This window comes from Micrasema longulum, unplaced genomic scaffold (genome assembly GCF_059751315.1).
Source record: "Micrasema longulum isolate JH-2025_06_02 unplaced genomic scaffold, ASM5975131v1 h1tg000341l, whole genome shotgun sequence".
Lineage (NCBI taxonomy): Eukaryota > Metazoa > Arthropoda > Insecta > Trichoptera > Brachycentridae > Micrasema > Micrasema longulum.
Window position 1 is genome coordinate 366494 of NW_028277544.1, and position 13466 is coordinate 379959.

General features: G+C 33.6%; 1 protein-coding gene across 5 annotated transcripts in view; it reads right to left on the minus strand.

Annotated features, from left to right (window-relative positions):
* LOC148282291 (adenylate cyclase type 1-like) overlaps positions 1-13466 on the minus strand; it is a 338437-nt gene that overhangs the window by 269009 nt on the left and 55962 nt on the right. For all 5 annotated transcript variants that reach the window (XM_088225291.1, XM_088225290.1, XM_088225293.1 and 2 more), the window contains exon 2: positions 11051-11150. The gene's annotated coding sequence lies outside the window, so the exon portion shown is untranslated. The remainder of the gene's footprint in view (positions 1-11050; positions 11151-13466) is intronic.

Genomic DNA, 13466 nt, shown 5'->3' on the forward strand with positions numbered 1-13466 from the left:
TAGCATTTTTGCTGAGGTGTAGAGACCAGTGCATCATACCTACACACATTAAAATACATCGAAATATTCGCACACTCAAGTCCGAGAGAGTATTCCAAAGAGCAGAAGCAGCGCTACTCAGGGAAAGGATAAGCAATACCCGTTTCGAGTTAGACAAAATCTCGAAAACCCTGTATGATCTGCATCTTCTCCTCGGTGCTACCTTGTCACCCCAACACTTCATGAAGATTGAAGACATAACCCATACCCAAGCTGAAAGAAGTAAACTAGCAGTAGAGAAGAAACAGAAAAAGAAATTCCAAGAAATGGAAAAGAGAAAGAAAGAAAAGACAATTCAACTGGATCCACAGAAAGTGGTGATGAATCTATCTAGCCAAACTCTGAGCAAAGATGCAATATCGGTACTCAGTAAAGGACTCAACTTTGCAGTTACGCCTAAGACCATCCCGGTTGAGGACATAATATGTGGAGTTGAGGCGGCACTAAGTAAGAAGATCCCTATTGCAGTTGCGGAAGAAATCCGACAAGATACTTGCCTGATATTAAGAAAAACTAAATTACCACCATCTAACATATCCAAACAGGAACGCATAGCCTTAAAAGAACTAAGGGACAATAAAGATATTTTAATTCTACCAGCCGACAAAGGAAACGCAACCGTGGTATTGGATCAAAAAACATATTCTGACAAGATGCGTGAGCTATTAAAAAGCAAGACATATGAAAAACTAAAGAAAAATCCCACCAATAAGATTGATAAAGGAATAAGGGAGTTAGTGAGGAAATCTAATATTCCTAAAGACTTACATTGGAAGATATTTACACAAGCTCCGAAAACTCCAGCACTATACGGACTACCAAAAATACACAAAGAAGGCACTCCTTTGAGGCCAATAGTAAGCACTATAGGTGCTCCTACATACAAACTCTCACAATACTTGGCAAGTCTCCTTCAAAAACACACGGGAAAAACCACTTCATTTGTCAGAGATTCTTCACATTTCGTGGATACAATAAAGGAGCTAAAAGTTGAGAAGGATGATATATTAGTCAGTTTTGACGTAGTGTCACTTTTCACGAATGTGCCCCTGAATGACGCAATGGTACTTATAAGAGAGATTTTTAGTGAAGACATGTGCGCTTTATTTGAGTACTGCTTAACAAATGGATACTTTTCTTTTGAAAATGAAATTTTTAAACAGTTAGAAGGAGTGGCTATGGGCAATCCTTTATCGCCGGTTCTAGCAAACTTTTTCATGGAGACATTTGAAGAAACGGCCTTGGACACAGCTCCATATGCACCCAAAGTATGGCTTCGATACGTAGATGACGTATTTGTCATTTGGAATCATGGTGCAGAAAGATTAACAGTGTTTTTAGACCACCTAAATAATCTCCACCCGGCAATACAGTTTACTATGGAAGTAGAGGAGGACAAAAGCCTATCTTTTCTAGACGTCAAATTAAGCAGAAAGGAAGATGGCAGACTGGGACATACGGTGTATAGAAAACCCACACATACAAACCAGTATCTCCATGCTACCTCACATCACCACCCATCTCAAAAATTAGGCATCATAAACACGCTGGTCAGAAGGGCAACACGTATTTGTGAAGAAAGTAACCTAGAAGAGGAATTGAATATACTGACAAAAGTATTAGAAAGTAATGGCTATGAAAAGAAGGATATAAAAAGAAGGATAATGTCGGTAACAAATCCAAAGAATATTTCCAAGATGGATGATGCTAATACGGATAAAAGAATAGCGTTCCTTCCCTATGTCAAAAATGTCACGGATAGAATCGCAAAAACGCTTAAGAAACGGGACATAAGGACAGTGTTCGGTACGACCTCAAAAGTAAGAAACTTACTAAAATCAGTAAAAGATCGGGACCCACTTGAAACAGATGGAGTATATAAATTAAATTGCAAAAGCTGTGAAACAGTCTACATAGGGCAGACTGCCAGAAACATAATGACAAGAATAAAAGAGCACAAGAGTGCATGCAAGTTGGGCTACCCGGATAAATCAGCTCTTGCAGAGCACTACATAGAAACAGGGCATAATTTCTCATTTGAGCCAAATGTCCTTGGAAAGCCCAAAAATCATCAAACCCGTTTAATAAAGGAAGCCATAGAAATATACAAGCATCCTAATAACATAAACAGGGATGATGGGTTACGACTACGAACCTCATGGTACCCGGTGCTTCCAAAGCCCACGGTACAAACTCCACACACTTAACCACATACATTGCCCGACTGCGACACGGTACAAATTCCTCACAATTAAACACACTAAAAACTACACTCATACATTCAGCCCTGAAGATGGACACTGCAATGTGCTCCGAAACGTCGGCAATACAAAGCCCACAAACACGGCATAATAACCCAGAAAAACACTATCTATATCACTCTAAAAATTAATTTTTGTCCATTTACCAAGGGGTTCATGATAGACGCTGTGCAACTTCCCCAGCCCACTATACCATAGGTAGCTACTATGTATTGGATGTAGAGTACCCTTTCGAGGCAAATTTTTTGTCCTGAATGAAAAATATTTTTAAAAAAATCAAAATATTTTGTATTACACACTGAACAAATTCTATGCAACTTTTGCCCTCTCTATTAAAAGCCGTTTACACGTAGACAATGCAATATTGTTTTGTCCCAGGACTTGACCACTGTCCACGTGTAAATAGCAATATGTAGGACAAAACACTGTCCCAAGACCAGTATTGCCAATGCCAATTTTCCAAATTCCACAAAAATCTAGATCAAATTACCCAAATGGGAAGAAATCAAAGGCCCGATTCCCCACAAATTCCCCAGATAATTATCTCAAAAAAAGAAAAAAACAGTTTTAATAAAATATATGCATAAAATATACATATAATAACATTAAATACAAACTGGCTAGAACCGTAAGTGTGTAGCGAGAGTCCACCACCGGTAACTTTGCCATTTATGTTCACATATAATATTACAATATTTTTAAATTCAAACAAAATAGACTTAAGGCCCAATCATCCTCGATATTTCGAGGGGATGTTTGTAGGCTTTTAAGAAGAATTTATTGGAATATAAAAATTTAGTTAGTAACCTACCTTAGGATTATCTTGCGCTTTTTTTATCACCAACTTTTAACAACCATTCATCATTTTTTGCAAAAAACCGTTATTATTTTTGAAAGAGAATAAAACAAAACGTAAGCAGTCGTTTGTACTAGTACCTAATGTGCTCATTCGACTGTCATTTTTTTCATTTTCCGTTAAAAAAGGGATCCCCGAATTATTATTTGAAGATGATGGTGTGTTGCTATTAAAAAAATATCGATTTCATTCATCATAATTGATGTTTTAATCACTTTACATCAAACTGTCGATGTGTTATCTAAAGGTAAATGAATAAATGGTAAAATGTTAAAATCCTTGCCTTTTCCCCGCATAATACCAATCCCTAATAAATCCCCAATCGAGTTGAGATTCCCCGGAGTTTGGGGAATTCCCCACAATTTGGCAACCCTGCCCGAGACATCGCCACCGAGATAGATGGGTAGGCTACCTCCGCGGAACAATGATTCACCCCCCATCGTACGTGGCCAACGCGTCGCTCACAAAAAAATGTTTCAGTCAAAAATGGCGACAATGAAGACAATCCTTTTTAATATAAGGTTCGTCCTTTAACAATTTCAATACATCTTGGTATACAATTAATAATATTTATCGTGACGCTCGTAATAAACGCCGCAGTGCTTCATTTTCGCAGCTTTCACGTGTGAACGTATTTTCGTGTTGTCCCAGCATTCTATCCTGCGCGGTCGAGACTGTTCACGGAGCTAGGACATGACAATATTGTCATATCTATTGTATTGTCCACATGTTAACGGCCCTTTAACAATAAAAAAAGTATTTTCAACGTATAGAGATAATATGACACAAGAAAAAAAAACTAGTTGCACATGTTGAGTATAATATTGAGAAAACAACAATAGTCACCTTGCGGTTGCATTAAATCAGCAAAACAGATTTTCTTTTCCACTACAAATCGAATGTAACAAAAGTACAAAAAAGCAAGGAATCATTTTCTTTATCAAGAGACAAAAAACTTTTCAAATATTCTTAACTCGGGCGCCGTGTAACTTGTAAAGTTCGTAACCCACTAACTTAGCGACCCGGCGACAGTCCTCTGGCTACTCGGACGTGACTTGCGTTTTGCCCCGTTTAAACAACATGTATTGTACTCGAACAGAAATGGATAAACAGTAATTAATGGTGGTACGACGGCAGCGTGACTCAGAATAAGAGCCAAAACTCGACATCTGTGGATATGCCATTGTTACACCGACTGTTTCTGTAGGTTACCAGGAGTTAGCAGCCCACTTTCTCACAGCTGAAATCTAATTCCAAACCGGCTAGTTCGACGAGCGAGACACATTTTTATATTACACACAACAGTACGGACATTATTTAGAATTATACATAATGTACATACTACATACACATAGGAATAGGAATAAGTATGAGCGTTAAACCAGTGACTGTTACAGATTACGTAATGCCTTGGAACAGATCTGTATGCTTTAGATTGCAAATACTGATTATAGTCTACACCACATAAAACTCAAACTAAAAAAGAACACACAATAAAAAATTGAAGCAATTATATTCTTCCAATTAAGATATACAAATTTGCAAACGTCACGCTCAACGCCAATCAAATCTAAGCCAATATGTTGACTGATGTGAATCAATAAACCCTACCGAGAAAAAATATAAATATATTGTGGGCGTAGAGATGAGTTTTTTTTTAATGATTTTTATTTACCGTATTCCTCGGAATATATTTTTTAATATAGGAACATGATTTATTTTGTGCAATAACGCCGATTCGTATTTTATTTTAATACGTTTTGATATTTTTTTAACCTGTATTGGGTGTGAGCATATTTTGTTAATTTAAAAAAAACTTTTTTTTTCTTGTAATTTTTAACATTTGCACTGCACTCTCGTACTAGTTCAGTTTGTATATATGCAATATATACATACATGTAATTTTTAAACTTTTTATATTTTTTAATTTTTCTTTCCCAGATTGTATAATGTATACATCATTTTGAATTTATTTCCATACCTAGTATTATGTTTATTTTGTTAATTTTAAATGTTTTTTATACTCTTTTAATTTGTAGTGTATCATAATTTTTATTCTGCTTTACCTAGTTTAAAATATAAAAAACGTCTTTGAATAAATATTGTAATCTGTAAGTCCTTAAATGAGTTTTTTTTTAAAACTCCTTGGGAATATTATATAAAATTATGTATAGTATGTTTTCAATTTAATAAAAATATAAAAAAAGTATAGTATATTATTAATTACAACGTCACAATTTTGAAAAAAACAACCAACTGAAGGTGGTGATATTTCGTATGTTTGAATTTCCCTGCAGTCAAACATTAACATTAGCAATCGATTCTATGAACCTTACAAACCTATTATTTATTTATTAATTTGAGTAAGTGATTGATTTTTTTGGTGCAGTTGATTATATTTTGTTATAGAAATAAGAGGAGAGTGACACTTTAACCCACAGATAAAAAAACATAGAGATCGGTGTTATCGCTTTAAAAGCGACAATAGTAAATTCATCATCATGAAACCCTTATGGTGCGGACCTGGCGGTCTATAGGACACTGCACTGTCAACGTTAGTGCGGCATGCGGCGTATCTCAAGTATCCGTTACAAGAAGGTAAGGTGATTAGTCCAGGAACAGCGAAATATTCACCGTATGAACAAATATTTTATTTATTTATTTCCTATTCAGGAGAAGAGTACAAGTTTGGATTTAGTCTAAGGGAAGAGACCATTGTAGGAGACTGATGCGAGATATTGAATAGATGTATGTATAGAACATTGCCTGTCACTGTCCGTGAAAGAGTACAGCAGAACCTGAGGCAGTCGATTCCTTGCCGCGCACAAGAACTCGGCCTTTCGCAGACTTCAACTTGGCGAATATTGCGTCGGGACTTAGGCTTACACCCGTACAAGATCTAACTGACCCAGGAACTCAAAGTTCATGACAATAGACAAAGCCGTTTGTTCGCTGACTGGACTTTGAATCGTTTGGAAGACGACCCCAATTTTTGCCGAAAAATAATAAGAGGCTCATTTTTGGGTGAATGGCTGTGTTAACAAGCAAAATAGCCTTATATGGGACGACACCAACCCACGCGAGGTGCACCAGGTGATAATGCATCCTCAAAAAGTTATCGTTTGGTGTGGATTTTGGGCGGGGGGCGTCATTGGTCCGTACTTTTTCGAAAACGACGTTAGTGAGGCGGTCATCGTCAAAGGCGACCGCAACAAAACGATGATAACCAATTTCTTATGGCCCAAACTGAACTATATGGACCTAGACGACATGTGGTTCCAGCAGGACGGCGCTACGTGCCATACAGCGGATACCACGATTGACGTTCTGCATGAACGATTTGAGGGTAAGGTTATCTCTCGCAGGGGTGATCTAAATTGGACACCAAGGTCATACGATTTGACCCCGCTAGACTTTTTCTTGTGGGGTTTCTCGAAGTCACACATATACCACAATTGACCAATGTCCTAAAGGTGAACGTAACACAGGCCATCGCTCAAATTCAGCCAGATCTACGCCGAAGAGCCATTGAAAATTGGACCACTCGGATTCGTGCCACCGTGAGAAGCCGAGGCGGGCATTTAAACGATGTCACATTTCACACTGAATGGCACATATGGGCCTTTCAAATAAAAAAAATATTTTGTGAATACCCCACACACAGCTTGTTTTGTTTCATTTCAACATCTACCCGCCTTTATTAAAAAAACCTTTATATACTAAGTGACATTTGACATTGAGTTTGACATTTAAATATTTTCGTTTCGTCGTTATCGTGCGTTGTTTGTTAAAGATCTACCGCGTCCAATCGTGAATCTAAACCTAAAATTTCATCAAAATCGATCTAGCCGTTTACGAGGAGTTCAGTGACATACACACGTACAGAAGAATTATATATATATTTATATTTAAAAGATTAAGTGTGTATCCAGATGTTCATTTAAATATATAGGAATGTAATAATATTGTATTTGTTATTTTTGGTATTGTTTAATAATATGCATGCTTTCACTTTCCATTATGTCGTATCCCAACTCAACACAGGGCTCTTGGCCCCATAGAGTTAGGATACGTTATTATTTTTTTGTATGAATAAATAAATAAATATTGCATGCGTGTATATATATATATATATATATATACATATATATATATATATATATATATATATATATATATATATATATATATATATATATATATAGTTGGATAATTAATATAGCACCATTTTTGTGAAAATCACCTCAAGGGCGCTGTACAATTAATAAATATCCCAGTACGTCTTGCAGCTACAGAGCGCATGGACGGTTGGGATTCTAGTTCCTCGTTTTCATTAAGATCAATCAAAAATTATAACAGATAGGAGCTAGATTACAGAACGTCTTGCAGCTACAGAGCGCATAGACAGTTAGAAATTTAGCCCCCATTTACACATTTTAAAAATTGACAAATTAATTTAGTGTATTAATGATACTAAAAAATAAATAATAATATGAATAATAAAAAGGAGTAAGATTACAACGCGTCTTGCAGCTACTAAGCGCATAGACGATTGGAATTCTAGACCCCATTTACAAAATTTAGGTATTTTAAAGTTGATATATGAAAGATAGATAACCAATCATCGTGCAGCTACAAAGCGCATGGACGAGTGGAATTCCATCAAAGTTAGAATGATATCAATAAATTTAGAAAAAATAGAGCATAGTAGTAAGTTTGTCAAGTGTTTTGCCAAGAAGTAAGCAATAAAAAACTAAATAAATAAAGCACTGTATCAACTCCATGGTTAAAAAAGGGAGAAAGATGTCCAAAGATAATCTTTTGTAGACAGTAGGTAGATACCGTCAACATGTGGCCCACTGGCTGCTGGAGAATTTCGGGAAACGCACGTGTGTAGACTGGGGGATTATGCCTATTGTTCCAACGACTTGGTGTCCATTTTGGTCCGTATCATTTCATTTTATGAGACGCATCATTCCTGTTCAATTCACTTTTAACATGAATATTACACAAACGCGTGTATGAGCGGTTTGATTTATCATTCTGTATGTTATTAGAAGGCAGATATTTGAAATATTATGTATTTTTCAATAAAGGTCAGTTCACTTTTAGTAGCACTGTTGTAATTTATTAATTATGGGTGTATGGGTGATGCATTCTTAAACGGTTTTCATGATTCACATAAAATTTTATGATTTAAAGGTTACAGCCGCATTATTTTTTTAAAGTTTCCATTGTTCACTATTTGTCACATATTTTGTTAAGAATAAAGTATAAAACAATGCTATTAAATAAATAGTCTTCTTTTTTCCACTGTTTGTCTAAAACATGACTACACCACTACACACTAACGACTTATAAACATTAACTCATTGTTTTCTAACATATAACAACTTATTTTTAAATTTATTATAAGATTATAAGCTACGATTGGAGAGGAACTATATTTCACGCCCAGCCCGTACGGTGGCTGAGCGCGAATATTGAAAAATATTTTAAATTATTTTAATTACTATACTAATACTAATGTTTACAATATGTACTACATTATTACAGTAAACATAACAGCGTTGTTTTAAATCAATAAGTTTTCTTTCATTCTTCATACCTTCAGGCATCTCATTATACAGTTTTAACCCTTTATAGATTAAGCTATTTTGTGGTTTTGTATATTTTGTGTTATGGAATGTGTGATAGTAAATGAGATGATAAATAAAGACATATTTAATTTTAAAATATAAGAAAAACGATAATCAAAAGGAAATCAAGATTATTTTTGTTTTCGATGAGACAACTGAAAACATGTTATTAACATTATTAATTTGCCTGTTTTAAGGCGTTTCATTGAATTGATCAAATCTCGACGAAAGATAAGAACCAACGTTGCGTTGTCGGTCAAGGCGTCTTTTTAATATTACGTATGTCGTCTCGGCGCAGTAGCAACCATCTCTCGGTATTATGATATATGTATGCCTGCAGAATATTGGCTTTAGCTTTAATAATAATACCAATTGGCATTCTCGGTGTGCACCACTTACTGCTTACTGCTTGCTGGTTGATAGTCATCATTCTGCTTGCGAGTGGTGAATAGACTGAATAGCGTACAGTCCGCCGCCGCCGGTTGGTGCACTTATCAGGACATCTTTACTCTATTATACGATGGCAGAATTTCAACTTGAAATTACGCAATTGACAAATTTGATTTACGCAACATATCTATGGACTACGAACCTTGACTCAAATTAAATATAGCCCGTTTTAAAACACATTATTTAATGTCGATACATCTTTAATTAAATTTTTAATTATCCATAAAAACACGTTTGTTTTGGGAGGATAAATATATTTTTTTCATACAAGCCTACACATGTTCATGTATAGGTTTAAATAAATCAATTGTATTTTTTGTAAATGTAAAAGGCTGTAGAAATAAAGAAATAATATGATATAAATATAAATATAAATAAAAAAAATAAGAAAATATAAACTTTAGTGTACAATGCTCTTTAGAACAGTTTATCCTAGTGAGGAGTACTCTTTGATCAATATTGCATTTATTTTCCCAAATCATATCTATGTATAGCAAAAAATATACCACTTTAAAAACCAATAAATCAAATAAATACGCTAGTTACAATATTTTGTTTATTCACTTACTAAGTCAAATTAGTTATGTGATTTTTCGCCAATTCTTTAGCTTTAAAAATATGCCTTATCGAGTAGCTTTTCATTCCGTAGTGCCGGATCCTGCGTTCTTCTGCACATTAATTTCCCACCATGGTTTTAATGTTTGAAATAATTGTTTGTAAATTCAACGGTGCAAACATGAATCGAGTGGTGTTTTTGAATTATGTAGATCTAAACCTCCGAAGACCTACATTTTTAATGGGTTACCGAATACCAAGGTTTTTTAAATGCAAATAAAGTGATAACTTTGTGACAATTTCCCACCAAGAAAAATATATTGATGGCTGATAAGTACAAAATCACCCACTCGAGATATTTCTTTAGCTTTGTTTAGCCACAAACTTGTCAACTTGTTTGACATAAGCAACGCGATGGTGTCATGTTTTATACAAATAAGAAGATAAATAATCGAACAATTTTACATTTACATTACGGTTCAAAATACCAAACAGAAATCGTGGCGGAAACGAGAGCAAAATACGATTCTGAGTAAGATAGCTCGTATTTATGGGAAATGAACGCCGAGAATGCAAGTTCATCTTTCTAAATATTTTTTACCATAAGGCCTATTAAGTTAAGTCATCAATTTTAATGCTGGTAAAAGATTTCCATTTTTTTAGCAAGTTAATTGCAACTAATAAAAAATTACCCTAAAATTGAAATATTTCGATAAGAGATAATATCAAATACACATATTTTTTATAAAAAAATTGTAATAAATCTGTTTTGTTGAGTGTACCGTTTTTCTTTTTTTACAATAATATTGAACTTGATAAAAATGTAAATTTACACATTCATTGCGATTTACTTAATTTTCCGCGAAAAAAAAAGTACTGATATCCAGCTAAGATTTGTTTTTTTAAATAAATCATAATATAAAGAGGGTATCGGTGATTTGATGATTTTATAAATTAGCAAATCAACGATACAAATGTTTTAAATGCCAGGTTTGGTAAATAATCAGGATTAGAAGAAGGAAAATCTGTTAATACCGTTTTAAATCAATCCGTTTTTCTTGGAATAAAATTTTATTCTTTTTTCAAACTTAAAATTAGTTAGTTAAACTACCTACCCTTTAGATTTGTTTGATAAAAATAACAAAAGTAGAAAAGATTTAGAATTGAAAGATTTGTCGATTAATTTTAGTACTTTTAATGCTACACTCAAATTAATTCAATTTAACATATTAAAGTATAACAATACTCACTAATTGAGGAGATGGTTTCAAACAACAGAAGCAGCGGATTGTTGTAATCAGCAGTTTGTGATTTGCCACCAGATTGCCACTTAGTGACAAGTGGATGAACCTGCCAACAATGTTAAATAATAAATTAATGTTTACCCCGTTTGTCAACCTGCGGGATTAGATAAGAAAGGTATCTAGTATCTAGGAACAAAACAAACCAAGTTATATAATGCGCATAATATAATACATACATAAGTGATAAGTCAGTTAACATTACAAGTCCTTACACTCCTATAGACGCATGTTGTCCTCACAGGAAAACATACCTACTATTATATAAATTAAAATACGACAAAATAGTCCTTCTTCAGGGTTGATCCGTCGATAAGAAACCGGTAGACACAAATAATTAAGTAATGTGAACTAAGAATTTTTTAAAATTATTTTTGTTATTAATCAATATATTTAGATAAAAGATACATGTTTTTTTTAAATTCTAATACAAATCTACTTTTATACATCTAGTAAATGTTATAACTGTAACTCTCCAAAAAAAGAAACTAGCTCTTGTGCCTGGAGAGTGACTTACACTGTTATAGTTATTGATTTATTAGAATTTATATAATTTCAAATACACGAGGAAAATAAACTTATACGATATAAAAAGAAAAACATAAAATAATAATACGATAATACTAATTAAAATGGAATGCTGTTTTTACACGGGTTCAAAAAATTTATTTAAATTTACTTTGAATTTATTTATTGATATTATAGGTTTAACCACGCCACGACAGAAGAACTACTATGGAGATAGAACAATGGGAATTTAGTACCAAAACTGTATAATTTAATACCAGCTGAAAATCGTGAGGAAAAAAATCTAAATTCATTTAAAAAATAGTCAAAAAAATATTGTTTAAGTATAAAAAAGTGTGCATATAAATAAATTTTATTCTTCAATTATTATTAAACTATGTACTTAAGTACTTATAATTTATTTTTTTTAAATGTAATGTAACCCGCAGACAAGCTTCGGCTTTGCGGGAACAAAAATACAATTATGTATGTTACTGATTTGTTAAAATAAATAAACCTTTAAAGAAATAAAAAATAAATTGGTTTGGTTGCAGACACACGAGCCTGGTGTTCAAGGGTAGAAATCAACTATATTAAAACTTTATTTTCATTTTCTAGCATGGTTATTAAACATGTAGGTACGTAACAGTGCTCATGTATGTATTATATTATACGCTCAAGCTTATGGCAAATGAGGTCACAAAGACATCGATAAACTAAACTGAAAAGTTTAATTGATATTTTATCATTTTATTTTATCAAAATTATAATTATATTATATTATTAATATTGAAAATGTATTTACTACAGGATAAAATAATAAAGAGCACATGAAAACTGAAAGACCCATTTCACACCTTAGTAAAAATCCACATGGCAAGATAAAATAATAGAGTGGTTGAATTAAAATTATTTGTATTTATTTAATGCCAGGCAAACGTCATTTAGGCCGACTCATCTCTACTCGATTTCCTTTTGTAGGATTTTTACCCAAGAGTAGCGCTGAATACAAAATATAATAAATAGCAATCCATCTTAATTTTACCGTACCGTGGATAACATAATAGTTCACAATGAGAAAATGCAAAAAATTAAATTAATCTATGTAAACCTGTATATGTGTCTATCGTTTCTCTCTTTTCGTGAGCATTTATTTAACATTCAGAGTTACCATGCTACTTATCTTTTCATCAATAAAATGCCGTTTTTACGGGGACAGTACAATATTGTTCTGTCCCAGGACTCGATTGTTCTGAGACATTGTCATGGAGTTAGACGGGCAGGCTATCTCCGCGGAACGATGATTAGCCACACCACCGCGCGCTGCCACATTGTCCTCGTGCGAGCGCGCATGGACAGGGCCATGTGACATTAGCGATTTGCGTGTCGCTCCCGCGCATTTTTTGTGCCGAAAATGGTGACAGAAAAAAAACATTATTATTAATTTTTTAAATTTGTTTATCTATACATATATTAATTTACATAGAAATATAATTACAAAAATACACTTTAGAAAAATAAATCTTTAAATTAAGCTATAACATAAATTGTAAAAAATGCCCACAAAGACTACAGCGTCTGAGCGTGGGCCATTTCTTTTTTAATTGTTAAAAAGTTTATAGCACATATATATGGTATGACATGACAACAATATTTATTTGCAGTGTGCATTTATTTTTCATTTAATTTTTTTTTTTTGAAGAATGCGTCTATTTGTTTCGTCCTTAAACATTTCGAATACATCTTGGTATAAAATAAATAATATTTTGCGTGAACTCTCATTTCTCTACATTTTCGTAGCGTTCACGTGTGAACTAGGGCAGAATTTTCGTATTGTCCTAGCGTTCTGTCCTGCGCA